The following is a 9,938-nucleotide window of genomic DNA, read 5'->3' on the forward strand; positions in this document are numbered from 1 at the left end:
CGGCGACGAATGACAATGGGGATCGGTAAAAAGTAACTTACCAGTTCTATATTATAAATAACCAAGAGCTCCGTCGTTTCATCCACCCGAGATTCTTGGGAGACGTGCGCACGCGCTGCAGACGGTTGTTTTCACAACCTTGAGATCTACGCCAATAAACGTGCCTCTTCATTTCCAGTGTACGCGCCTCTTTGTTGATAATGTGAGAGGGCCCACACTGACGCACCTCCATACAGGCGCCAAGCGACTGTTTGCCAGAAAGAGTCAGAAGGCAGAGTGATCCATCTGCTTTTTTGACCAGACGTGGTAGATTGGACCTGACAGAGTAAGGATATAAATAAATACACCAAACAATAATACAAGCGGTGTTCGTTCTTTTTTTCGCTGCATGTCTTGTGCTCAATGATGGACCAGACCAATGCCGTGCTCGAGGACTGCCCAAACCACTGCCGTGCTCGGGGACTGCCCAGACCACTGCGGTGCTCGGAGACCACCCAGACCACTACCATGCTCGGAGACCGCCCAGACCATTGCCGTGCTCAGGGACTGCTCCGACCACTGCCGTGCTCGGGGACTGCTCCAACCACTGCCGTGTTCGGGGACTGCTTCGGCTACTAATGTGCTCGGGGACTGTCCCGACCACTGCTCGGAGATCGTTCTTCTCAGCTACATGTGATTTGTACTCACATACAGTTGAGAGACATTTATTTAGACCTTGCTACAAGGCTCATACTTTGCTTTCCAGCAAGCTCGGGGACTACATCGGTACGATGCACCTGCCGGTGCATCTCGTATTGCTTGTACGATAATTGGGTTCTCAACTTAACTGGGAATTCTTTTTAGACCCTGGCACCACGTGCCTACGTCACCTACTACCAAGCTCGGGGACTAAGTGGGCACACTTCACCTTGCGGTGAATGTGTTTGTTTTTCGACCCCTACGCCTCTGATGATCAAGGACGCTACGCTTCAAGACGCACTTACATTTCTATTCAGAAATACAAGTGGGCACACTTCCCAGGACAGAAATCTTTTTCTTTTTTCTTAAGAGCACCATACATTCTTCGGACAACCTACTTCTCCGGCGATAACGGTGGTCAGAGATGTCAAGGACTCAAGCCTTACTTGTCGGAGAAGGTTAAAATGGCGTGTCGCAGCATAATACATGGTGCTCGGGGACTAGCTATGGGGGTATTAACCCCTATACCCTTATGGCTAAGCTTGGGTTGGCCCGGATCGGTGGGTCTGATCCACCAAAAGACGACGTGCGGCCTGGCCAACCTGTTCGGAGTCCCACGCGAGGAGTCAAGGCGGATTTGGCGATCAATCAAGGTCCTGGTCGGTTAGAATAGGAATCCTTATCCGGCCACATATGGCAATTGTAACTGGCTAGGATTAGTTTCTAGATCTGTAACCCTGCCCCCCGGACTATATAAGGCGGGTAGGGGACCCCTCTAAAAATCATCTCTCATTGACATACAGCAATACAAATCAGACACAGGACGTAGGTATTACGCCTTCTTGGCGGCCGAACCTGGATAAAACCTCGTGTCTGTCTTGCGTCACCGTCTTGTTTGTGGCTTGCGCATCTATCTACCGACAATCTACTACCTTGGGCATACCCCTAGGTAGATTGTCGACCATATTTTGTCAATAGGAACATAAAGTGGATTCTCCATAGCAATGGACTCATGGTGTAGAGTGTGCTTTCGTACCTCCTTTTGTCTTCTCTGCCCTGCTACAATGGTCTCCTATCGGCGCAAAAACGTGGTAGCCACACCGGGTGGACACGCAGCAAGCCAGAAAGATCTGGAGATCTTCCTGGCTTCAACGCAGGACCAGTCAATCCCGTGAATTCCTAAGGGCGTGCCAGTCAATTTGACCTGCAATTGACAAGGATAGAAAGTTTATCAGTAATTTAGGGTGAAACATGTTGGTTTTGCCTAGATAGTTCCAAGTGTGTCGCTTCGGGAGCAGCCAGATAGGAAAATCGACTAAATAGTCGATACGAGAAGAAATCGACTGTTAAGGACTGTAACGCTCGCGGGTCATAATTGATTTTATAGTAACGAATACAATACACCTAGTTTTAATGATCCTTTCCCTTAAGCTATTAACATGTATGCATCAAAGATACATCACTGGAGATTTGATCAATACGTGGTGTAGAGCCAATGAATCCGGTGAAAAGGGATATGCCACGCAAACAATCGGCTGTTTGATATAGATAGATGTATGAACCGTCTAGATCTAATCTATTACTGTCAACAGTGAGGTTCGACCGGATCGATGCAGCTATGATGATGATGATAGTCTAGAACCAGAAAATCCATAGAACCGACCATACTTCAACAGGTTCATGAAGGCGTGCCATATCTGTGAAAGCACAGGCGAATCAGCTAAAATAGCCAATTCAGGTATAAAAGGGATTACAGCATCTGAACAATCAATTGTTTAATATGGACAGATCTATAAACTCATCAAATCTAACATGTTATCCTTAACAGTGGGGTTCGACCGGATCGATGGCAGCCATGATAAAGACAACAGATCAAACTTTTAAAATAAACAGATCTATTCACATTTAACATAATCATGAAGACACACTATAAGTGTTAAAGTACTGGCAATCGGCTATTTAGCCGATGCAGGCATAGCAAACAACCAAGGTCACGCCTGGTCGAAAGCAAATCTACCAACTAGCATACTCCAATTTAAAGTGCTGACAGTGGGGATCGACCAGATCGTTACAACCATAATAGCGAGCTATAGACCAGATTCAACTAGCTAGTAAACCTTCTCAAGATCAGACATGCCTTAGCCGCGTAGTATGCACGATCAAGATCGAAGTAGAACGGTCGATAAAACATAATCCGTCGTTTAAAGTAAGAACCATCGCAATGTGACAAAATAAACGATGGACTAAAAGGATATGAGGTCGATCTAGATCGATCTCGATTGGGCAGGTTGATATTGCTGAAACTATTGACAACAAGAACATCAGCAAGATCGGTAACTTAATAAATCTACCCGAAGGATGCCACCCTTAGGTAGAGCCGATAACTTGACCTTAATCTAATTCGAGTAGTGGAGGTCGAACTTAACCGATGCAGTCATACTTGAACTAGATAAGGATTGATAACTAACTTATACTAGAGCTCGTAAGAGGTCGGCCAAACCGATGCAGCCTTACAAACAAAAGTATAAGCCATGACGGTACTTACAGATAAGCCGGAGGTCGACCAGATCGATGCAACCCTACATGTTGAAGAACTCGCCGAGATCTACAGTACTCCTACTCCTAAGGGTTGGCGTGAAATCAAAAAAAGTAATTGGTATTGATTGATTGGATCTCTCTTACAATAGCCAGGGTCCAATATTTATACCCAGAACTTAAACATGAATCCTACTCAAACACGACTTATTACGATCTTTGAAATAAAAGAAAACATTCCTAATTTAAGATAACTTGGACCCTAATCCTTTTCTTTTTGTAGAGTTCGACGTATTTTCCTCCCCTGACGCCATCTGTACGTAATCTGTTGATGTTATCTGCTGACGTCATCTATAAAATAACTGATTTTCGATACCGCATCAAAACCTGCTAATATCGATCCACATCTGACCGATCCCTTGATGATACAATCTTGGAAGCTTCGAGTTCTCGCGTTTTCTCTTCCCAAATTTTGGTGTAAACACATGCCCCCCAATTTTGGGATAAAAATGATTTTATTCCAAAATTTCTATTTACCTGCTCACCGTGTCGCAACCGTTCATTCCTAAATATACGCGTGAGTCCTGATTTCTTGGTCCGAATTTTGTATAATACCTCAACAGTATTATTTCCAACTTACTCAGCCCATTTGTTTTCCTCTTCTTTCTCGAGCAAGCCTCAACAACTAAAGCCGCCATTGCCAAGGCCTTAACCCTAGCAAATCCTCTACTCTGTCAAGTTGTTATTCAAGTAACCTTCCTCAGATTCAAATCCATCCTAGCTGCAATGGCGACCAGCGACCATGTTCCTGAGGTATGCTTTCAAGTTTCCTGTTTTCCATGTATCAGTTGTTACCCTGCGTTTCCTTTCTTCTCAAATCTATTTTATTTGGTTTCTAGGAGATGAGGAACGAGATTTTGATTCCATCGGCTGTTGCTCCTAATGTCTATTATCTTGGGCCTATAGGTGACCCTGATCCATCTGATTTTATTAGTCAAGAAACCAATCAAATCCCCTTCAAACAATCTGTAGTAGATTTGTCCTCTTAGAACACCAAAAACCCATTTAGAAACTAGCCCAAAATGCCTAAGGGATGGAGAGATTGGTTTCACAGAGTGTTAGACAAAAAGGGCGGAGACTGGTAAGTTTACGATTTAAGCCAATGCCTGACACTTTCACTATCCAGAATGGAGAGAAATGATTGTAACGTCCCGTCTCTCCGAGGCCGGGCCCGCTTACATCTGGCAGCTTCTCTAGGATATAGACTACCCTCACAGACCAACACAAGTCTTTTCTGCGCACTTTGTCCTCACTTGTACGCACCCGGGAAGAACTTCTGGGTCGGTCACCCATCGCTCCAGGCCAAGCACGCTTAACCTCGGAGTTATTTGCAGATGAGCTTCCGGAAAAGAAGTTGCAACTTATTGGTATGAGTATCCTATTAATCCTGTTAAGCCCTGGGCCGAGATGTTACATCCTCACCCCCTTAAGAGATCGATGTCCTCGTCGATCAATCCCAAGCCAGGAGCGTCCTCTCTTGGCCACGTCCGTGTGTCCAGAGCTAGCGCATGTGCCATGCTGTGTGACCACGCCGGATCCACACCAGCCATGCGCACCATGCCTGCGCAACTACGACACACGTGCCCGTGAAACCGCGAGAGTCGGCTCTGATACCATTCTGTAACGTCCCGCCTCTCCGAGGCCGGGCCCGCTTACATCTGGCAGCTTCTCTAGGATATAGACTGCCCTCACAGACCAACACAGGTCTTTTCTGCGCACTTTATCCTCACTTGTACGCACCCGGGAAGAACTTCCTGATCGGTCACCCATCGCTCCAGGCCAAGCACGCTTAACCTCAGAGTTATTTGCAGATGAGCTTCCGGAAAAGAAGTTGCAACTTATTGGTATGAGTATCCTATTAATCCTGTTAAGCCCTGGGCCGAGATGTTACAATGATTCTCTCCTAATTGTCGCTTCTTACTTTTGGTCCAACACCTTGAATGCCTTCGTCTTTGGTCACTGCCCGATGACTATTACTTTGGCCGATGTTTATATGTTGACTGGCCTTAGAATAACAGGACCAATGTAGCCATACGAATTCTTAGGTGCTGGGTCAAAGAAACTGGCCAAAATATTGAACTGCATAGGATGGGCAAGTTATATCCAGAACCACATTGGGAATGAATCGACTGTTAGCGAAAGAGAACATGTGGCTTTTCTGAACATGTGGTTAGAAAGATGCATCTTCTACGGGTCATCTTGTGGTCCGACTTTTAATCATAAATAATTGGCAGAGCGTCTAGAAACTGGCAATAAAATCCCCCTTGGAAAATACCTGCTAGGATCTGCTTATCATCTTATGCACCAGATAGCTGTCTAGTTGCTGAAGAATAAACCAGTGCATACTATTAATGGCCCTTAGTGGTTGATACAATTATGGTTGAACTTATATATGCACAGGATTGTAAGACCCGATCTTAGAAATCTAAGCTTTCCTTCTTCTAACTCTGCTGAAGATTACAAAGGGAAGGAAGAAAGAGTTCAACAGTGCATGAACTATGGTGAAGCTACATCAGCCATAACAATCGCTGTTGACGTAGGCTATCTCTTCAAGAAATTCTACAGAGGATTTAATGCAAACATCTTGACTTGGCTGCCTTATGATGAAGATGAAGATAATGAACTAGCTTACTGGTTTGGCTAACTTCACAATAATCAAAGGAAATCACAATTACTAAAAAATGGAAAGCTTGAAATGCAGTTCGGCACTGACTTGCTACCACTACTTTTTTTTAAATGACTCTTTGCTCCATCAGAACATGAAACACAAGCTAGGGGATTCTAGTATTCAGAAGTTCATATATGCATCTACAACAATTGCTATCCAAATCTTAAGCTTAATAGTAAGACAAATATTCAGTTTCTACCCTTACTCTGCTATGCCAAAGAAATAGATAAATTCAGTATTGCTGTTGCAGGAACCCCAGTCGAGCAAAGTTCAGTAGAACTAACAAATAGCAAAGCAGAGCAAGGAAGTGAACAGAGATAATAAGCCGCTAACGAATCATAATCAATAACTTTGTACTGACCAACATACTTTGCCTGTTTCCGTACACAAAATTGTCAGGATATATGCTCATTAGTATCGTTCTATAGATTCCAAAAAATCATTCACTTGATGACGCATAGTAATATGGTTGAGTAGCTAATGGGTGATTTTTTTAACATAGATCGGGTTCTACAAATTCCAAAAAGATATGAGAATATGGCAACAAGCTGCTCCTTCCTAGGGAGGAAGCCACCAAGACTCACCGAGTCCTCGTTGGTGATGGGGAGCACCTTGGAGGCGTCGGGAGGAGCTCCAGCGGCCGGGATGTACGAGCGGGTGGATGCGATGCGGCCAGAGGAGCAGTGCCTGGAGGCGATGCGTGATCTCGAGATCTCCGAAGCCCTCGGCCCGCTGGCTGCAATGGCGCTCTCGGCCTCAAGCTCGGGGATGGAGCCATAGCGCTTGGAGACGCGTTGAGCGATCTATAGGAAGCCACGCGCCACTCGAAGTCACACATGCGCTGCGACAGATCCGTGAGAGATGGAAACAACGACTTCATGGAGTTTGTTCCTCATAGGAGTTATACAGTTAAGCGAAGCGGGGCCACGGTTCCTCTTGTTGGCCGGCTGGCGGGAGCTATGCCGGGTCCATCCTACCGGTGGGATGGAGACGGGGGCTGATTCGGCGGCGGCGGCGAGGGCCCAAGGAGGCGAGGATGGGTCGGAGCAGCGGTCGTTTCATGCCAAGTTTCTGTGGCCAGGTGGACTCGGTGGTGGCGGTGAAGACCGACTGAGTAGGCGAGGGCAGGATGAGGCAGCTGATACAAGGGCGAGGCAGACTCGGTAGACTGTGGAGAGGGCACTAGGCAGTGTCCTAATAATTTTGAATAGTGGGGCGCGCACTGGGTTGAGAGGAAGGCGACGGAGATGGTGGAGAGGAGGGGCATCGGGACTAGGGGAGGTGGGTGGCGAGCTCATAGCTGATTGGGTGCGACTGTGCAAGGTGCGGTAGGTATCAGAGAGGTAGCGGTGGAGTCTGCCTAGGCGGTTCGACCGAGCGTGGCCCACCTATCGGCGCCGGTAAGAATTGCAGGAGCGCACGGTGAAAGCTGCATGCACGAAAGTCGTCCCAAGTTTTTTAGCTTTAGAGATACTGATTTTCATTGCAACGCACAAGCACATTTGCTAGTTATTATTATATATTATAGGTATAGGTATAGATCTGACATATATAGACAAAAGCTCTGGCTATAAAGAGGCTTGCAAAGCTGTGGGTTCTTACATTAACCCTTAGGGCTCTCTGCTGGCTAGTTGCTCGCATCTTCTGTAAGAAGCTTTCACATTGGTGTGTCAACCCGTAGGGGCACGCATGGTGGCATGTGTTTATGGGCCTCAACTCATACTATGCAAACACATTCATAATGTTCTATCGGGCTCAGTAACGTGGGTGGGAGCCGCGGATCACACGCCTTCTTGGATTTTTGCCTTATGTCAAGGTACAGAAACCAGAAAAGAGGGAATGATTTGTCTCCGTTGAACACATATGCTATTCAGTCTGCCACTAGTAAGCTAATGCTCCCAATGTGCGCAGACAAGTTGTGGCATTTTTGTATATGGGCATCCAAATGATTACGGACTATAAATGTTATGATGCCACAGCAGATTTTGTAACTTTTTACTGACACCTGTTTTGTACCATACTTAATCATCGAACAAAGATTAGTTGGAGTGTTGGTGTCCTAGTTTTGGCCATCTTTAAGTGGCGGGATCCGAAGGGAGTAGAATGTCGTCATGACGAGGCTAACCCCTGTGACGCTCTTGGCCTGTAGCTTACGGACCTTCTCAAGGACAAGGCCTACCTTATTATATCCTCCTTATGTGGCCCCCACTCCCAATAATCCTCTCAGGGATGTGGCCAAAGAAGATAGGTAGGAGCTCCTTGTTCTTTAAGGTAGAACCACCTCTTAGGCCATCTATTGTTCGAGGTGCCCACAGGCATCTTGATGTAGCCCCCCCTTCCCATGCACAGTTGAATAATGACCTCAAAGATAAGGGAGACAATCATGTATTGATTCACCATAAGATTGACGTCGAAGAAATGCTTCCAAATGGGGCTCAATCCCAAATACACATCACATAGCGTAATAAACATCACAAGTTAGAGGATGCCATTGCGGTTAAGGTGTCAAAGCTCGAGATTCAGCCTCCTATTTGAACAAGTGCTTCACCTTATGAAGGCCTTTCTAGAATTGTGACCCCCTGTCACTCTTGAATTAAATAAGACATTATCCCCCATATATTTAGCCTTAAGAACTTGGAACCAAAGCTCATTAGGCTCTTAGAAATTTTCAAAATCCATTTGACTATCAAACTTTCATTCATAATGTTGCTGTTGATAATCCCAAAACCTCCTTAGTCTTTGGGTCTACTAACCATCTCCCACTTGGCCATATGGTATCTGAACTTTTCTTCAGCCCCTTGCCAAAGAAATTTGGCCCTAATGTTATCCATTGTCTTGTGGACCCTATCTTTGTGCAGGTAAAAGCCCATGTAGTATAGGGTTATGCTAGTGAGACAGGAATTAGTCATGATCTGTCTAGCCCTAGAAGTAAAAAATTTCCTCTCGAGGGATCCAGTCTCTTCTTCATCTTCTGAGTCACAAGAAGGAAAGCACCCATGCTTAAATGCTTATAGCTAATAGGGATCCCTAGATATTTCATTGGAAAGCTTCCCAAAACACAGTTAAGCATGTTTGCCAATCTCTCCTTTTCTTCTTGAGACACTCCAAACACATACACCTCACTCTTATGGAAATTAATCTTGAGTCTAGTGAGCAACTCAAAACAATACAAGATAAGTTTGAGGTTTCTAATGGAAAGGTTTGAGGCTTCTGTCATGATCATTGTATCATTAGCATATTGGATATGTGAAATACCCCTAGAAATCAGCTCGGTCAAAATGCCCTTGATATGCCCTTTTATTGATTGTTGTTTGTAGCATAACCCCTAATGCATCAACAACAAGGTTAAAGAGAAGAAGGGGAGAGGATCCCCTTGCCTCAAACCCCTATATGTCCTTAAACATGAGCTTCTTTCTCCATTCACATTAATAGACACCCTTCCTTCCCTAACAGTTTTCATGACCCATGAAATCCAAGTCTGGGGAACCCTTTGCCCACCATCACTTGTTTCAAAAAATCCCATCTCACTCTGTTATAGGCCTTTTCAAAATCAATTTTTAGGATCAAGCCCCTTTCCTTTAATCTATGCAATTCATGTAGGACATCATGCAAGACCACAACACCTTCAAGAATGTTTCTGCCTTTAATAAACCTAGTTTGGATCTTTCCAATGATTTTCTTAGCAATAGGGATTAACATACTAGTCAAGACCTTGATGAAACATTTGTAATCCACATCTAGCAAGCAGATTGGTCTATATTATTTAATAGTGTTGGCCTATTTGATCTTAGGTATCAAGGTTATGACCCCATAATTGAGCCTTATATGAAACCCTTCTTAGGATAAGAAAGGAAGACATTACAAGGTAAGCATTAGCTGCATAGTAGAATCACCTTAGAGCATCTTCAAGAGTCCCCAAAACAATCTCCTAGTCCAAGGTGACGCTGTGGCATACCATCTACAGTTACCTGATGTAAGTCACATTCATCCTATAGTC

Source organism: Miscanthus floridulus, chromosome 1 (genome assembly GCF_019320115.1).
Source record: "Miscanthus floridulus cultivar M001 chromosome 1, ASM1932011v1, whole genome shotgun sequence".
Taxonomy (NCBI): Eukaryota; Viridiplantae; Streptophyta; class Magnoliopsida; order Poales; family Poaceae; genus Miscanthus; species Miscanthus floridulus.